At 47.0% G+C, this 17,947-nt stretch overlaps 1 pseudogene; it reads left to right on the plus strand.

The window, feature by feature from the left end:
- The first annotated feature begins 5,766 nt into the window (after positions 1–5,766).
- Positions 5,767–6,431, plus strand: LOC109505131 (uncharacterized; annotated as a pseudogene).
- The last annotated feature ends 11,516 nt before the right edge of the window (positions 6,432–17,947 follow it).

Raw genomic sequence — 17,947 nt, forward strand, 5'->3', positions numbered from 1 at the left:
CCTGATGGATTTCTCTCTCTCTAAAGTCATCCTTCTAGGATTAGCGTAGTGGGAGGTCTCATCTGATGATTTTGATCGAGTTTAGGAAAGAGTCGATTTTAAGTGAGGTTTTGAGTTAGGATTTGTTTAGATTTAATTTTGAATTAAAATTAATGTAAAAATATAATTTTGGATAATTGGCACGGAAGAATCTCCTAGAAGTTAGTCGATCCATTCGTTCAGTGCTCCGTGAAAGGTAAGTAATGAATCATCTTCTCGAGATATTCTATATTTATTCTGAAAATAAATAATTATTCTCTGAAATTATGCATGATTTATGGAATTATGTTTTAAAAGAAAAGTGCTTTTGAAATGTTATGGTATATCGATTTATGCATATGTTTAGTGAAAGATTATGATATATATTGTGGTACTAAGTGTTTTGATATAGATCGGATTTATGCTCTCAGCCTAACTATGTTTCAGTGGGCCCCGCCAATGGGGATTATACGTTGGTACTTTGTGGACCCTGCCAGTGGGGGTTGTGCGCTGGTATTTATGGACCCTGCCAGTGGGGGTTGTGCGCTGGTATTTCTGGACCCTGCCAGTGGGGGTTGTGCGCTGGTATTCTGTGGACCCCGTCAATGGGGGTTAAACGTTGGTCATAGTCGAGGCTGTTGAGTTATGAGTGTTTTGAATCGAATCAGATTTATGATTATATTATATGTGAATATTTGAAAATATTTGATTTGTATTAAATCAGCATGAAATATATTTTTATGTTTAATTACAGTATTATTCTTGAAAATCATATAATATCTGAAATATCTGGTTGAGATATTTGTTACTTACTGGGCTGTCTAGCTCATTACCTTTCTTTCTATTTTTCAGATTCAGATAATTAATTTCGAGCGTGGGAAGAAATATTGGGATAGAGCTTTTAGAGGCGAGATTTAGCATTGTCAACTTTATTGAACTTAGATCTATTATTTTGTTTTAGCAAAAAATTTTATTGGATGTAAGACATTTGATTTAATTACTTGAATTACAGTTTAATAACAATTATTTGAATTTATTCCGCTGCGATGCATTGATATCGTGATGAGATGCCTTGCATGCTTATGGAGAGAGTTCTTCATGAGTATGCGGCGGTTGTCGCGACCCTCGATTCACAATCTCGGGTCGGGGGCGTGACAATTAATATGGTATCAGAGCATAAGTGGATAAATTATGACGCATAGAATTTAACATAATATGAGTGTAGGTGGGTAGACATTAGGAATATTGGGACGTTAAAGTATGAGCATCATAATAAACTCAGGGAAGAGTCTATGCGCTTACTCAACAGAATCCACAGGTTTCCAATACAATGGTGACAGGTATGAAAAATTTTGAGGTCGAAATTTCTTTTTAGGGGTGAACAATGTGATAGCCCAAAACAAAAAAAAATAAAACAGGGGATGCAAAATCGGGAAGAAGACTCCCGATAGGAGTCTTCTTCTCCGGCGAAACCCAAGCGAATCAGGAATCCTAGGACCCTTCGGAGTCCTAGGACTCTCTATAAGAAGACCCCTTCCTCTTTAGACTGAAGATCGACCTCCTCCCTCTCTCTTTCTCTCCGTTTTTCTCAAATCGAAGCCGCGGATATCGTTCGGGTTCTCGTCGTGTTTTCTTGCCGGCGAGGTCACCGGAGGTTAAGGTAAGTTTCCCCTCTTCTTCTCCTCTTTCTTTTTCTTCCTCCCCGTGCAATTGTGCGCGGCTGCCGGCGACAAAAATCGCCGATTTCCGGTCGGGAAAGGGACCTCTGTTTTTGGGTCTCTTTTCCTTGAAGTTTCCGGCGCCGGCGATCGGAATTGATCGCCGGCCACCTTCCTCCGTGATCGGGGGAGTGATTCCCATCGGCCGCCGGCCTCCACCGCGGCGACCGTGGCCCGAACGGCCGGTCAAGGTCGGAGAACCCCCACCGTCCCCTGTTCGGCCTGGAAGGAACCAAAGAAAAAAAAGAAAAGAAGAAAAAGAAGAAAAAGAAAAAAAAGAAGAAAAAGAAAAGAGAAGGAAGGAAAAAGAGAAAAAGAAAAGGAAAGAAAAAGAAGAAAAAGAAGAAAAAAAAGAAAAGAAGAAAAATAAAAGAAAAGAAAAAGAAAAGAAAATAATAATAATAATAATAATAAAATAAAATATATATATATATATATTTATATATATATATAAGTAAGTAAATAAATAAATAAACAAATAAATAAATAAATAAATAAAAGAAAAAATTGATGAGAGAGAGAGTTTCTCTCTCTTCTCTCTCTTCTTTCAGACTGAACCCTAATTTTCTCTCTCTAGAATTGGACTTTCTCTCTCTACTTTCTCTCTCTAAAATTTTCTCTCTCTAGCCTGTTTCTCTCTCCTGATGGATTTCTCTCTCTCTAAAGTCATCCTTCTAGGATTAGCGTAGTGGGAGGTCTTATCTGATGATTTTGATCGAGTTTAGGAAAGAGTCGATTTTAAGTGAGGTTTTGAGTTGGGATTTGTTTAGATTTAATTTTGAATTAAAATTAATGTAAAAATATAATTTTGGATAATAGGCACGGAAGAATCTCCTAGAAGTTAGTCGATCCATTCGTTCAGTGCTCCGTGAAAGGTAAGTAATGAATCATCTTCTCGAGATATTCTATATTTATTCTGAAAATAAATAATTATTCTCTGAAATTATGCATGATTTATGGAATTATGTTTTGAAAGAAAAGTGCTTTTGAAATGTTATGGTATATCGATTTATGCATATGTTTAGTGAAAGATTATGATATATATTGTGGTACTAAGTGTTTTGATATAGATCGGATTTATGCTCTCAGCCTAACTATGTTTCAGTGGGCCCCACCAATGGAGATTATACGTTGGTACTTTGTGGACCCTGCCAGTGGAGGTTGTGCGCTGGTATTTGTGGACCCTGCCAGTGGGGGTTGTGCGCTGGTATTTCTGGACCCTGCCAGTGGGGGTTGTGCGCTGGTATTCTGTGGACCCCGCCAATGGGGGTTAAACATTGGTCATAGTCGAGGCTGTTGAGTTATGAGTGTTTTGAATCGAATCGGATTTATGATTATATTATATGTGAATATTTGAAAATATTTGATTTGTATTAAATCAGCATGAAATATATTTTTATGTTTAATTACAGCATTATTCTTGAAAATCATATAATATCTGAAATATCTGGTTGAGATATTTGTTACTTACTGGGCTGTCTAGCTCATTACCTTTCTTTCTATTTTTCAGATTCAGATAATTAATTTCGAGCGTGGGAAGAAATATTGGGACAGAGCTTTTAGAGGCGAGATTTAGCATTGTCAACTTCATTGAACTTAGATCTATTGTTTTGTTTTAGCAAAAAATTTTATTGGATGTAAGACATTTGATTTAATTACTTGAATTACAGTTTAATAACAATTATTTGAATTTATTCCGCTGCGATGCATTGATATCGTGATGAGATGCCTTGCATGCTTATGGAGAGAGTTCTTCATGAGTATGCGGCGGTTGCCGCGACCCTCGATTCACAATCTTGGGTCGGGGGCGTGACAATAAAGGACTTTGGAAATAGTTTCCTAAATACTTATACTCAGTATCGGCCTACTACAAATTTGTCATTCATGGAGTGGTTTCCTATTTTGGAAGAATCATTTCGAAGCTTCCAATTCCAAAAAAATGTAAACTATTCAACTGGTTGTGCTATAACCATAAGATCCTTATGGCTGAAATTCTAGAAAAAAAAAATTTCATGGACCTAGCAGATGTTCTCTGTGCTTCAATGATAATGAGTCAGGTATGGAAAAGGATGTTACACAGATGCCACATCACCGACCTCCCACTTAACATTGAAGTCCTCTAGGATGAATGGATATAGAAGCACAACAAATCAGTAAAAAGTAGAATATTGAAAATCCTCATCTCAACCATGCTATGGACTCTCTAGAAAGAAAGAAACAATAGACTTTTTTAGTCCTGAGGTTAGATCTCTCAGCGAGATTGTTCGGACTATTATTTTTTTGACAAAAGATTGGATAAAAAACCCAAATTTGGAAGATCCACGTGTTGTGATCCAGGTGGTGTGCCCAAGGCCGAGGGGACCTAGGCTAAGGCCAAGGTCCATCATTCATTAGGGCTTCATGGAGGCTCTAGGGCTAGTTGGGCCCTAGGTTGAAAGGTTGTGGGCCTTTCGGGTTCTTGAGGTCTAGGTTATGTGGGCCTCAAGGGACCAACTCTTTATGGACCAGGTCTGGGCCCAGGATAGGTGAGATTAGATCGAGTTATGAGTGTACATGGGCTTGGGTTAACCTAATCTCCCATAGAGTTGGTCAAGGGAGTTTTGGGTTTGGATCACTTGACCCTGTGTTTATATATACATGCACTGTATAGGTTTGATTAAGCCAAGGAATACAAAACTCTTTCTCCCAAGTCTCTCTCTCTCTTCTCCCTCTCTCTCCAGCTATTCTCCACGCCCCAGGAGTAAGAAACCCTAGGGTTTCTTGCCGCCAAGTCCCAAAAAGGCAGGAGAAGCAAGGGGAGGCGCTAGGCCATCCCCTTTGTGCCGCCAACCCTTTTGTCTCTTCCTCTCTTGCAGCCGCCCAAACATCAGGTCCAGGATCTAGAATCTCTTGAGAAGAGGTTGGTATAAGTTCTTCTCAAATCTAGAGTTGATCTGAGGTCGTTTGAGATGCGGGTGAGATCTCCATCAACAAATCTACAGGAAAGGCTGCAGCAGGATAGATCTGTAAGATCTGGTTCTATCTACCTTCTTCCCTATCTAGAACGTCCCGATTCGAGATCTACGAATTGGAAGACCTCGGTCCAGGCCTGATCTGGTTGGGTACCAGATCTTGAATTTTTTAGAGGTGATCTTAGAGGTGATCTTAGAGGTGTTCTTCATCTGGAACAAAAGGCTGATGAAGAAGACAGCAATCAGGCTGATTTCGTTAAGGGTCTTTGATCGAGTCCAGAAGTCTTCAGATTTATTCGTTGCTGGTTCCACTGTATCCAAGGTCCGTGGGAGGAGCCAGGATCGTGCTCCAACACCACATTCATTCCTCTCAGACTTCCACCCAGATGGCTCTAACGTGAATGGCTCTTAGAGTCCCTCTTACTCCAACCTTCCCTGAACCAAAATATTCAGCCCTCCTCCGTAGATAGTCAGGTTGCAGAAAGGAAGCCTGCTCCAAACCTCAACTCTTTCTGAGGTCAAGAGAACTGAAGTATTCGAATACCAGAACATTATGTTTTACTGTTCCCAAGGGCAAAACCCCTCTCATTGACGGGACATCCTCATGCAACTCCTTTAACATCTCATCTCCACCCAACGGGACAAATTTTCGTATGCAAATATGTACACTCATTATGCTGTAACTACAATTTTATTATATAATAATACTGACAAGGGGAAGTACCTTATTTTCTTCTTGCTTATCTTAAAAAAAAAAAAAAAAAAAACACTATTATATCACATAGGATCTAAACTCGATGTCCAAAATGTAGAAAACAGCTATTTTTGTTGTGACCTTAGAATAATATGTTCACGTGGCTTTCAGTTGCATTGACCCAATTAATTGTAGAGCTACGTCGTGTGACCTCTTTCAAGATGCAACGGATAACATTAATGAAAAATAGGTAGGGTTCGTATTCGGACGTCAACCCTTTTTTGTGTCTAAGAAGTCCGCAGTATATATCAGCAACTTTGCCGTCTTACGATCGAAGTGGATAAATCGGGAGTGGTTGCTGCATTAATGGAACATCTTTGACTGGGGCCTACAACTTCTTCCTACATGATAGCATCCTCCTTTTGGGTCCTACAAATATGGAATTAGCAAAGCTGATGCTATTTCAATTCATTGACACCATCCTACCATCTTGTTTGAGCATGCCGGCGCTCATCATTACTGCCATTCTCCTACTCATCACGATGTGCATCCAGCTTCAAGAAAAAGCCTATGCCATGTGGCATTGGGCCTATCCATTTGTTGGTCGACATCTTGAACCTTCCAGCCATGCTTCAACTTTGGATCAGGCATTGCCCTTATGTGATATAAAACTTGGTATTGCCCGATATAAGTGCCGATTAGAAGGATCAAATGAACGAGTAGAGTGCATCTTTTGCCTGTCCAATATCGAGGAAGGTGAAGAGGTAATAAGACTAACATGCAGGCACCAATTCCATAGTAGTTGCTTCGATCGATGGCTCAAGCACCAGAGGTCCACTTGCCCTCTCTGTCGGAATTCTTTGATTTCACATGAAACGAAGGCAAAGCTATCTGAAATGGATGAGGAAGAGCTTCAAAACTCACCCTTGGTTTTGTTGGCTTATGTATCGGAGTGGATGGTCATTTTTGTGAATTCCCTTGGACACCATGGTTGCTAGCTATTGTAAAGTTGCAGAGAGTAGTAGTTTGAGATAGCCTTCTTTTTTCTTTTTTTTTTTCCAACACCAATAATCAATGTTGTAGATATCCTTTTTTTTCAATAAAATGCTGTAGACACTTTAGTAATACACTTTTGTTTCCCATAACTTTTGGGATTGGACAATAATTTAGGCTCAGGGCTAACATGGATCAAGCTAATAGTACAATATTTCAGGCTGAGTCTAACTTGTGTATTTTTTATCCATTTGACATGGTTCTGTTGTATATTCTTAGACTAGGTTGGTTTGGACTGGAATTTCACTTGTCTAGTTTAGGCCAAACAAATCAAATTCGGTTGATTTTACATCAATTTTATCAGAACACCTGTATCCGAACTCAACACGATAACTCAATTGGAGATGGCCTACCATAGGCACCATCAACAATTTGAAAGTAATAACCAGAAAATTATTCAGATCAACATTCGGGAGAACATATCTATGCAAGAAAGTCTGGGGCAGACGTCTCCAAATAGTTAAAGATTCAAGTAGTAGGAAACAAAATGTAAATGAACTATATGAAACGTAAGAAAATGGAGAACATATGCTTGTTGGATGTTGTAGAAAAAATCTTATAGAACAAGAAGAAAGGAAAGAATTTGTTGGATCAAAAGATGTCAGCAGGATGACTACAGGTGAAACCTGTAGGAGCAGCTTGAAACAAGCAGCCATTAGTGGTGCTCTAGAGGTCTTGATGGAAATCACTCCTACTTCTACTTGCACTTGTGATGCAACCAACCCACTTGATATGGAAGCTCGAGCTCGTCTTCAATGTCTTAATTAGCTGATTCACTTTTTGACGCAAGTAATCAAACAAGGAGTTTTACTGAAGCCAACTCTTTGATGCTTATAAAGGAATGAAGATAAGGTACTATAGTATCTGTTGGGTATAAAATACCCGCAGCCGAAATCGACAGCAGAACGGCTCCGCCCGGACTCCTACGGGAGCCGGGCTCCTCCATCGACAGCGGAACGGCTCCGCCCGGACTCCTACGGGAGCCGGGCTCCTCCATCGACAGCGGAACGGCTCCGCCCGGACTCCTACGGGAGCCGGGCTCCTCCATCGACAGCGGAACGGCTCCACCCGGACTCCTACGGGAGCCGGGCTCCTCCATCGACAGCGGAACGGCTCCGCCCGGACTCCTACGGGAGCCGGGCTCCTCCATCAACAGCAGAACGGCTCCGCCCGGACTCCTACAGGAGCCGGGCTCTTCCATCGACAGCGGAACGGCTCCGCCCGGACTCTTACGGGAGCCGGGCTCTGCCATCGACAGCAGGGTGGCTCCGTCCGGATCCCTACGGGAGCCAAGCTCCGTCCTCAGTTTCCGACCTCAGTATCAGCTGCTGGAGCCGGACTCCACCCACGACCTCGACCGAAAGGGGGACTCCTCCCGGACTCCTACAAAGGCCGAACTCCGACCACTGTCGAGCCTCGATCAACAGATCCGCTTCCCTTGGCAGATCATGATAACAACCATGATCCTGTTCCACTACCTGTAGCGGATTTCGTGCGGCTCCATCACCCCCTGCGGCGGACCCATTACTCTCTGACAGGCTGTGTCAACAGCTATGATGCTGCTCCACTCCCTGCGGCAGGTGCTGCACAATCCCACTACTCGCTGACAACTAGCAGCAACGGACGCCGCTCCACTACCTGTAGCAGGCCCTACGTGGCGGGCTGTGACGATGGCCACGGGTCTACCCCACTATCTTTCGCAATCAATTCCCCTGACCATGGGCGGCCCACTACCAGGCGGTTACAAACGTCGCCATCAATCCATTTGCCTCCTCCGCCTATAAAAGGAGGACCCAGATACGTTATTCTTTAAGCTCATTTTCCCTATCTCAAAACTCTGCTAAATTCTCCGTTCGAGCACTCTATTCTTGTTGAGGCAGAGAATTGACTTGAGCGTCGGAGGGTCTTGCCGGAGTAACCCCACCTCCGGTTTAGACTTCCCTTGTAGGTCCCGACGGCGACCGCGGCTTCCCCGACTCCAGCTTCTCCGGCGCAAGCGGATTTTAGCACCAACAGGATTGGCGCTAGAAGAAGGGCGCATGTCTTCGCAGCACCCTTGTTCTTGAAGGAGCGCTCAACGGACCCGCTTCCGACCATCTTTTTCGGTATCCAATCCTCTTTTCCCCATCCGATGCCCTCTCGCGAGGTTTCTGCACAACTACCTCCGGCTATGGTTGCCGATAAAGGGTGGCCGGATAACCAATCTTTGCCGGATTCCGTCAACATTATCTCGGGGGAATCCCGACAGGAGGCAATCAGCACATCAGCTGCACCCCTCAAGCGGCAAAAAGTTGAAGAGCCCATAGTCTTCACTGAAGAAGACGCCCAGGGAGTCCAATTCCCTCATAACGACGCGGTCGTAGTTTCCTTGAATATAGCAGATTATGACGTCCGTCGCATTCTTGTCGACAACGGAAGTTCGGCCGACATCTTATTCTACAGTGCCTTTTCGAGAATGGCCACTCTTGGCAGTCGTCTAAGGCCGATTTGCTCCCCCTTGATAGGGTTTACTGGTGACGCCATTCCGACGGAAGGAATGATAGCTCTAACTGTGACCGCGGGTCAGCATCCAAAACAGTCCAGAGCCCAGGTGAATTTCCTGGTGGTAAAGGCACCATCTGCCTACAATGCAATTCTTGGCCGACCCGGCCTCAATGCCCTCGGAGCCGTTGTTTCAACCTACCATTTGAAATTGAAGTTCCCCACTGACAAGGGGATTGGAGAAGTTCGGGGAGACCAAGCGCTGGCCAGGCACTGCTACAATATTGCCCTGCAAAGAAGCGATCAAGCGGACCTCTGTCCAGTCGATGGGTTGGATGCGCGCGACGACCTCACTGAAGAGAGGGGCGGTCCGATCGAGGACCTAATACCAATTCCTTTGAATGATGGGAATGCGGAGCATGTAGTGTTAATCGGCTCCAGCCTGGAGGAGGAGGTGCAGATGCATCTCGTGGATTTCCTCCGAAGGAATGCGGACCTTTTCGCATGGGTCCCGGCGGATATGCCGGGGATTGAGACAGAAGTCATGGAACATCATCTGGCGGTCGACCCTAAACATCGGCCAACAAAAGAAAAAATCCGGAGTCATGCCCCGGAGAGGCAGAAGGCAATAGCCGAGGAAGTGGATAAACTTCTCAAGGCCGGATTCATCAAGGAGGTCAATTATCCAGAGTGGATCTCCAATGTTGTCTTGGTCAAGAAAGCAAACGGCAAGTGGAGGATGTGTATCGATTTCAAAAAGCTGAATAAGGCTTGCCCAAAGGACAGCTACCCCCTTCCCAGGATCGACCAACTGGTGGATGCTACCTCGGGCCACGAGCTTCTTACTTTTATGGACGCATTCTCCGGCTATAATCAGATTAGAATGGCATCAGAAGATAAAGAGAAGATTGCTTTTATCACTAATCGCGGCTTTTATTGCTACAGGGTTATGCCGTTCGGCCTCAAGAACGCGGGAGCAACCTATCAACGACTGGTGAACAAAATCTTCAAGGAGCAGATCGGCCGAAATATGGAGGTTTATATGGACGATATGCTCGTGAAAAGCAGATCTTCCAGAAATCATGTAGCCGACCTCGAGGAAACCTTTGGCGCTCTTCGAAAGTATAGAATGAAGCTGAACCCGACCAAATGCGCCTTTGGGGTAACCTCAGGAAAGTTCCTGGGCTTCATGGTGTCGGGGCGCGGGATCGAGGCCAATCCGGAGAAAATTTGCGCCATCCAAAATATGACTGCCCCAAGGTCGATCAAGGAGGTTCAATGCCTCACGGGAAGAGTCGCGGCTCTTAATCGCTTTGTCGCGAGGTCGGCCGAACGATGTCTGCCCTTCTTTCAAACCCTCAAGCAGTCGAAGAATTTCTACTGGACCTCTGAATGCCAACAGGCATTCGAAGAATTAAAAAGCTACCTTAGCTCGCCCCCACTGCTGGCGAAGCCCGAGCCTAAGGAGGAATTATTTTTGTATCTGGCAGTCTCTCCCACAGCCCTTGCAGCTGTCCTTGTTAAAGAGGAAATGAAAGTCCAACGATCGGTCTACTACATCAGTCGCGTGTTGAGGGACGCCGAGACCAGGTATACTAAATTGGAAAAACTGACCTACGCTTTGTTGATTGCAGCTCGGAGACTCCGGCCTTACTTTCAAGGGCACACGGTGACGTTACTCACCGACCAACCGATCAAGGCGGTTTTGCACCGAGCTGATATCTCTGGGAGAATGACGAAATGGGCAATCGAGCTCACAGAATTCGACATCAACTACAAACCTAGACCGACAATAAAAGCCCAAGTATTGACGGATTTCATAGTAGAATGCACCATCCCCGAGGAGGCCGAACCTGAGCAAAACAAAATTGATGACCTGAGGACTCAACCGAACTCCCCCGACGAAGAAGCCAGTTCCTCCGATAGCTTTTGGACCCTCCATGTGGACGGATCTTCCAACATGGCAGGCGCGGGTGCAGGCCTGATCTTGACCAGCCCGAAGGGAGTTGTTGCGGAGTACGCTCTGCATTTCGAATTCTCTGCAACAAACAATGGAGTGGAGTATGAAGCTCTGATCGCAGGATTGAGGATCGCCAGGGAGCTCGGAATAGGTCAACTCCGGGTGCACAGTGATTCCCAACTTGTGGTGGGGCAAGTCAGCGGGAGCTTTGAAGCGCGGGAGGACAGTATGGCCAAATATCTTGAGAAAGTGAAGGAGTTCATCCCTGCCTTTGGCAATTTCGACATCAGGCAAATTCCAAGGTAGGAGAACACCAGAGCCGATCTTCTCTCCAAACTGGCGACATCGGCTCCGGCCGAATTGCCAAAAGGCATCCTCTTTGAAGTTTTAAAGCATCCGAGTACGGAAGAACCGTGACTCGTAATGGAGATCGACCACGAGCCCAGCTGGGTCGACCCGCTAATAACCTATCTTAGAGATGGGATTCTCCCCCAGGACGCGAAAGAAGCCCGGAAACTCCGAAATCAAGCCTCCCGGTACATCCTTTATGAGGGCAAATTGTACAAAAGATCGTACTCCTTGCCTCTCTTGAGATGCCTTCGACCCTCAGAAGCTGACTACGCTTTATGGGAAGTACATGAGGGAGCTTGCGGGAGCCACTTGGGTGCCAGGTCTCTATCCCACAAGCTACTCCGCCAAGGGTACTACTGGCCAACAATGCACCATGATTCAATCGAATATGTCAAAAAGTGTGATCGATGCCAGAGATACGCCAATGTCCAGAGACAACCTGCTACCGAGCTTACACCCTTGAGTGCCCCATGGCCTTTTGCGCAGTGGGGGATGGATATTCTTGGCCCCTTTCCCATGGCGTCTGGTCAAAGGAAATTCCTCCTCGTAGCAATCGACTACTTCACCAAATGGGTCGAGGCCGAGCCGCTAGCCAAAATCACAGAAGCGAAAGTGCAGGATTTCGTCTGAAAATCGATCGTGTGCAGGTTCGGTTTGCCTAGAACCCTCATCACTGATAATGGACGGCAATTCGTGGGAGCCAGATTTGCTGAATTCTGTGAAGACCTAAACATCTCCCACAAATTCACATCAGTGGCCCATCCCCAGGCGAACGGCGAAGCCGAGGTAACAAACAGAACCCTTTTGCAGGGGATTAAGACCAAGCTCAAAAAAGCAAAAGGAACTTGGGCGGACGAACTTTATCATGTGCTATGGGCTTATCGGACCACCCAGAGGTTGCCTACAGGAGAGACTCCCTTTGCTTTAGCCTTTGGTACGGAAGCCGTCATCCCGATCGAGCTTAAACTCCCGTCGGCACGAGTCGTGGCATTCGACGAACCCCAAAACGCGCAAAGTCTCAGAGCCAACCTCGACCTACTGGAAGAAAGGCGGGAGATTGCTCAGGTTCGAATGGCAGCCTACAGACAGAAAGTTGCCCGATATTACAACGCCCGAGTCAAGAACAAGGCATTCAAAGCAGGGGACCTAGTGCTCCGACGAGCTGTTGTCTCACAACCACAGAGCCAGGGGAAGCTTGCCCCAAACTGGGAGGGACCTTATGAGGTCAAAGAAATAGTCCGGCCTGGAACTTATTATCTTAAGGTGCTCGGAGGAGCCGACCTCCCGCGACCTTGGAGCTCAGAAAACTTACGGATGTACTATCAGTAATTTCGTCCTAATCAAAAAATACGTGCCTATTTGTCCTGGGACAATTCAAGCAGACGGTATCAAAAACGAGAGGGCAACCTTGTAAAAGTCGAAGGCCCGATTCTTTTAGACCGGATGGGGGGAGAGGCCTTGCAACGCCCATATGTGCCCCCACAGCCCTGTTAGGGACAGGAGGAGAACCTCGCCCTAACTTGAGCAAAGTCGAAGGCCCGGTTCTTTTAGACCGGATGGGGGGAGAGGCCTTGCAACGCCTATATGTGCCCCCACAGCCCTGTTAGGGACAGGAGGAGAACCTCGCCCTAACTTGAGCAAAGTCGAAGGCCCGGTTCTTTTAGACCGGATGAGGGGAGAGGCCTTGCAATGCCCATATGTGCCCCCACAGCCCTGTTAGGGACAGGAGGAGAACCTCGCCCTAACTTGAGCAAAGTCGAAGGCCCGATTCTTTTAGACCGGATGGGGGGAGAGGCCTTGCAACGCCCATATGTGCCCCCACAGCCCTGTTAGGGACAGGAGGAGAACCTCGCCCTAACTTGAGCAAAGTCGAAGGCCCGGTTCTTTTAGACCGGATGGGGGGAGAGGCCTTGCAACACCCTAATGTACCCCCCACAGCCCTGTCAGGAACAGGAGGAGAACCCCGTCTTGACACGAGCAAAGTGGAAGGCCCGGACTCCTACGGGAGCCGGGTTCCTACGCCAAAGAAGACTTCGCCCGGACTCCTACGGGAGCCGGGTTCTGCCGCAAAAAAGACTTCGCCCGGACTCCTACGGGAGCCGGGTTCCGCCGCAAAGAAGACTTCGCCCGGACTCCTACGGGAGCCGGGTTCCGCCACAAAAAAGACTTCGCCCGGACTCCTACGGGAGCCGGGTTCCGCCGCAAAGAAGACTTCGCCCGGACTCCTACGGGAGCCGGGTTCCGCCGCAAAAAAGACTTCGCCCGGACTCCTACGGGAGCCGGGTTCCTACGCCAAAGAAGACTTCGCCCGGACTCCTACGGGAGCCGGGTTCCGCCGCAAAGAAGACTTCGCCCGGACTCCTACGGGAGCCGGGTTCCGCCACAAAAAAGACTTCGCCCGGACTCTTACGGGAGCTGGGTTCCGCTGCAAAGAAGACTTCGCCCGGACTCCTACGGGAGCCGGGCTCCACCGCCAACGACAGCTACAGGACAACTCCGCCCGGACTTCTACGGAAGCCGGACTTTACTTATGACTTTGATTGCAGAAAAACTTTGCCCTGGCTCTTGCGAAACCCGAGCCACTCCAACTTCCGAAGGGCTTCTCCGTTCGGACTATCAAGGGAGCCGAACTTAGCCCCGACTTCGGTGGAGAAAAATTCAAGCAAACCTGACAAGTGGGTATCTCCGAACGGCATAAAAGCTGAAAAGGAGCTCGGCGAATGATGACCCCACATGAACTGAAAAGGTCGCTGACGACCTTGGAACGACGTAACACAGGCAAAGAGAAGGAAAGGGAAATGAAGAAGTTCGGCCGACAACTATTCAGCACAAGATGCAAACAAGGTATTGAAATCACTTTTTCATTTAACAAAAGTACACGTTACAGGATCCGGTGAGTCAGGAAAAAAGAAGATACACGTCATCGCAAGTCTCGCGAGCACGGTTCGGGCAGGACGAACTGGAGGCCACTCCGAGCTACGAACTCCGTCTCTATCCTTCTCAGTCGCATTCTCCAGTGCGTGTAACAGCTCTCGCCCCATCTCGCCTTGTTCTGTTCCCAAAGTCCCAGCCTTAGCAGGAAAGGGATGGGATGGATCTCCGGAGGCGGTGAGGGCAACGGCGGCAGTAGCGAAGACCTATTTCAAGAAGAACCGTAGCCACTTCAGGAGCGGTTGGGACACCAGAGATATGCCTCATCTCCGAATGCACCACGGCGGCCGCCACCCGAGACGCTCCGGCAAGGTTGGCATGCGTTACTTCCACCGTCCCCGCAACAAGTTCTACTGCCCCACCATCGACGCCGACCGCCTCTGGTCTCTCAGCCCCGACGGCGTCAAGGATCCCGTCATGGCTTATGACGTCTATTCTGTCCTCTTGACCGGTATCACCCCGCCTTGCTACTCCGAGATTCGCGGGCAGAATAACTTCACCGACAGCCCCCGTTATTAAACTCCTGTTGTTGAAGGAATTCTTCCTTGGGCTCCCTTCAGGATGATGAAAATTCTCACCGGCCGCCATTCTCCTCCTCACCTTCCTCCAAACCCTAAAAATTCCCTCAAGAACAGCCTCCCGAGTAGAGAGCATGGTGTAAGAAAAGGAGACAGGGACTGAGGCGAGAGAAGCAGGACTCTCAGATGAAAGAACAGTGCCAGAATGAAGCCACGAAGGGGCTGAGGGGTTTAAATAGCCGATGGATCCTGGCGCAGTTATGGCGGCGGGTATTCCTGGGCCAACTGATGTGTGCCGCGTGGCGCGCTTATCCCCTTCACCGCCATCGAGGGTTGACCGCTCATAAATTCCCGCAAAGCGATGCTTGGGATCGCGTTTCAACGGGGGTTCCGAAAAGACTTTTCAAGTCACCTTCACCGAAAAACGAACTCTGACGTGCACGCATTAAATAGGGGCGGCAGTGCGCAGGGTTCGAAGGGACAATTCCGGCTGCGCACATCTCTCTCTGTATACTTCCTTCGCTTGAAATTCAAACTCGGAAGTAGGGGGACTGGTGTTGGGTATAAAATACCCGCAGTCAAAATCGACAGCAGAACGGCTCCGCCCGGACTCCTACGGGAGCCGGGCTCCTCCATCAACAGCAGAACGGCTCCGCCCGGACTCCTACGGGAGCCGGGCTCCTCCATCAACAGCAGAACGGCTCCGCCCAGACTCCTACGGGAGTCGGGCTCCTCCATCGACAGCAGAACGGCTCCGCCCGGACTCCTACGAGAGCCGGGCTCCTCCATCGACAGCAGAACGGCTCCGCCCGGACTCCTACGGGAGTCGGGCTCCTCCATCAACAGTAGAACGGCTCCGCCCGGACTCCTACGGGAGCCGGGCTCCTCCATCGACAGCAGAACGGCTCCACCCGGACTCCTACGGGAGTCGGGCTCCTCCATCGACAGCGGAACGGCTCCGCCCGGACTCCTACGGGAGCCGGGCTCCTCCATCAACAGCAGAACGGCTCCGCCCGGACTCCTACGGGAGCCAGGCTCTTCCATCGACAGCGGAACGGCTCCGCCCGGACTCCTACGGGAGCCGGGCTCTGCCATCGACAGCAGGGCGGCTCCATCCGGATCCCTACGGGAGCCAAGCTCCATCCTCAGTTTCCAACCTCAGTATCAGCTGCTGGAGCCGGACTCCACCCACGACCTCGACCGAAAGGGGGACTCCTCCCGGACTCCTACAAAGGCCGAACTCCGACCACTGTCGAGCCTCGATCAACAGATCCGCTTCCCTTGGCAGATCATGATAACAACCATGATCCTGTTCCACTACCTGTAGCGGATTTCGTGCGGCTCCATCACCCCCTGCGGCGGACCCATTACTCTCTGACAGGCTGTGTCAACAGCTATGATGCTGCTCCGCTCCCTACGGCAGGTGCTGCACAATCTCACTACTCGCTGACAACTAGCAGCAACGGACGCCGCTCCACTACCTGCAGCAGGCCCTACGTGGCGGGCTGTGACGATGGCCACGGGTCTACTCCACTATCTTTCGCAATCAATTCCCCTGACCATGGGCGGCCCACTACCAGGCGGTTACAAACGTCGCCATCAATCCATTTGCCTCCTCCGCCTATAAAAGGAGGACCCAGATACGTTATTCTTTAAGCTCATTTTCCCTATCTCAAAACTCTGCTAAATTCTCCGTTCGAGCACTCCATTCTTGTTGAGACAGAGAACTGACTTGAGCGTCGGAGGGTCTTGCCGGAGCAACCCCACCTCCGGTTTAGACTTCCCTTGCAGGTCCCGGCGGCGACCGCGGCTTCCCCGACTCCAGCTTCTCCGGCGCAAGCGGATTTTTGCACCAACAGTATCTAAAAACAATGCTTGCAATAGTTTTCATACTTGCTTTCACGCTTAGAAAGAAGTGAAGTTAATATCAACAGTGCTAGCAATAGATTTCATACCTGTGTTTTTAGGCATATTTGTAGAAAGATTATGTGACAAGAAGGTTGGAAAATCATGCTTCTCTTCTTGTTGGTTTGCATAAATTATAAATAGTCTACAATTCTACCTTTCAAATTCAGATCCTTGATGAGAGCCGACATGCATTCTATAAGATATTTGAGATGATAAACGAAAATCTTTCTCCTCAGGGGAAAAAAAATGCTTTCCAAAATATGAAACTTCCTAAAGATGGAGGAGAGAAAATAGCTTGGAGTAACTCGAGTCTTACTGAAAGATAGAGATTTATCAGTCTTATCATTCAACCACCACTTGATTGCCATGAATGCCACCAACAATCTAATGGTAGTCTTGTCAAAAGATTAAGAAAAAACTCTTTTTTTAATCACTGTCACTCAGTCAACAATTGGGAATAACCTAACAAATCTTAATAGATCTTGAACCTAGTGTCCATGATACATTAGATCAAAGAGCTTCAATGGATAATTTTAATGCCATAAATTGTAGCATTTGTAAATTCTTGCCATTTAGCTAATTACTTTATGGCGAAGGTGCTTTCTTTGGCACAAAATGAAACAAACACTTGTGCAACATTAATTAACCACAAAAAGGATTTTGCGAGCAAAGTGACTTAAAGATGTAGTTGACCACAGAAAGAGCATGACCATTCAATTCAACTTGGCCCTTGGAAAAATACACTAATAGAATAGATGCTTTTACAATAGCATTTTGGATCACAGATGGCATGATCCTTTGGTTGAATATAAAATGTGATTAAATTCATAATATGTATATATCAAACAGAAAATGGGGGAACATTAAGATCATTTCAATTTGCAAAAAATAAAAATAAAGATAAAAATAAAAAGAAAAAAAGAAAAAACATATCAAATCATCATACAACAAAACAACAGAGAAAGATAACCACCCCAAAGTAGGCCAATGAAAAACGTATATCCCCCGGATTTGCCCTTCATCCGTAGGATAGACATGATCTTCACTTTGTCAGATATCTTTCTACAAACATTTCTCTCTTTTTTCGCATTTTTCCTTCCCCTCTCTCAGTTCTCACAAAGGAGTTAAATAGATTGTGGACTTGAACTTAAATAGTCAAGTGTTCTTTAACCCTATAGAAGGTAATATCTTTATTGAGGATAATTTCTGATTCTTGCATTTCATTGTTCTCCAATAAGAGTATATATAGATTACAAGGTCTAGCTATTGTAGCAATTACAAGAAGAAGAAATATCTCGATTACATACTAAGTAAAGAGAAACCAAATGTTGAATAGCTAAACAAGGAGAAAGACCAAATAGGAG

This window comes from Elaeis guineensis, chromosome 14 (genome assembly GCF_000442705.2).
Source record: "Elaeis guineensis isolate ETL-2024a chromosome 14, EG11, whole genome shotgun sequence".
Taxonomy (NCBI): domain Eukaryota; kingdom Viridiplantae; phylum Streptophyta; class Magnoliopsida; order Arecales; family Arecaceae; genus Elaeis; species Elaeis guineensis.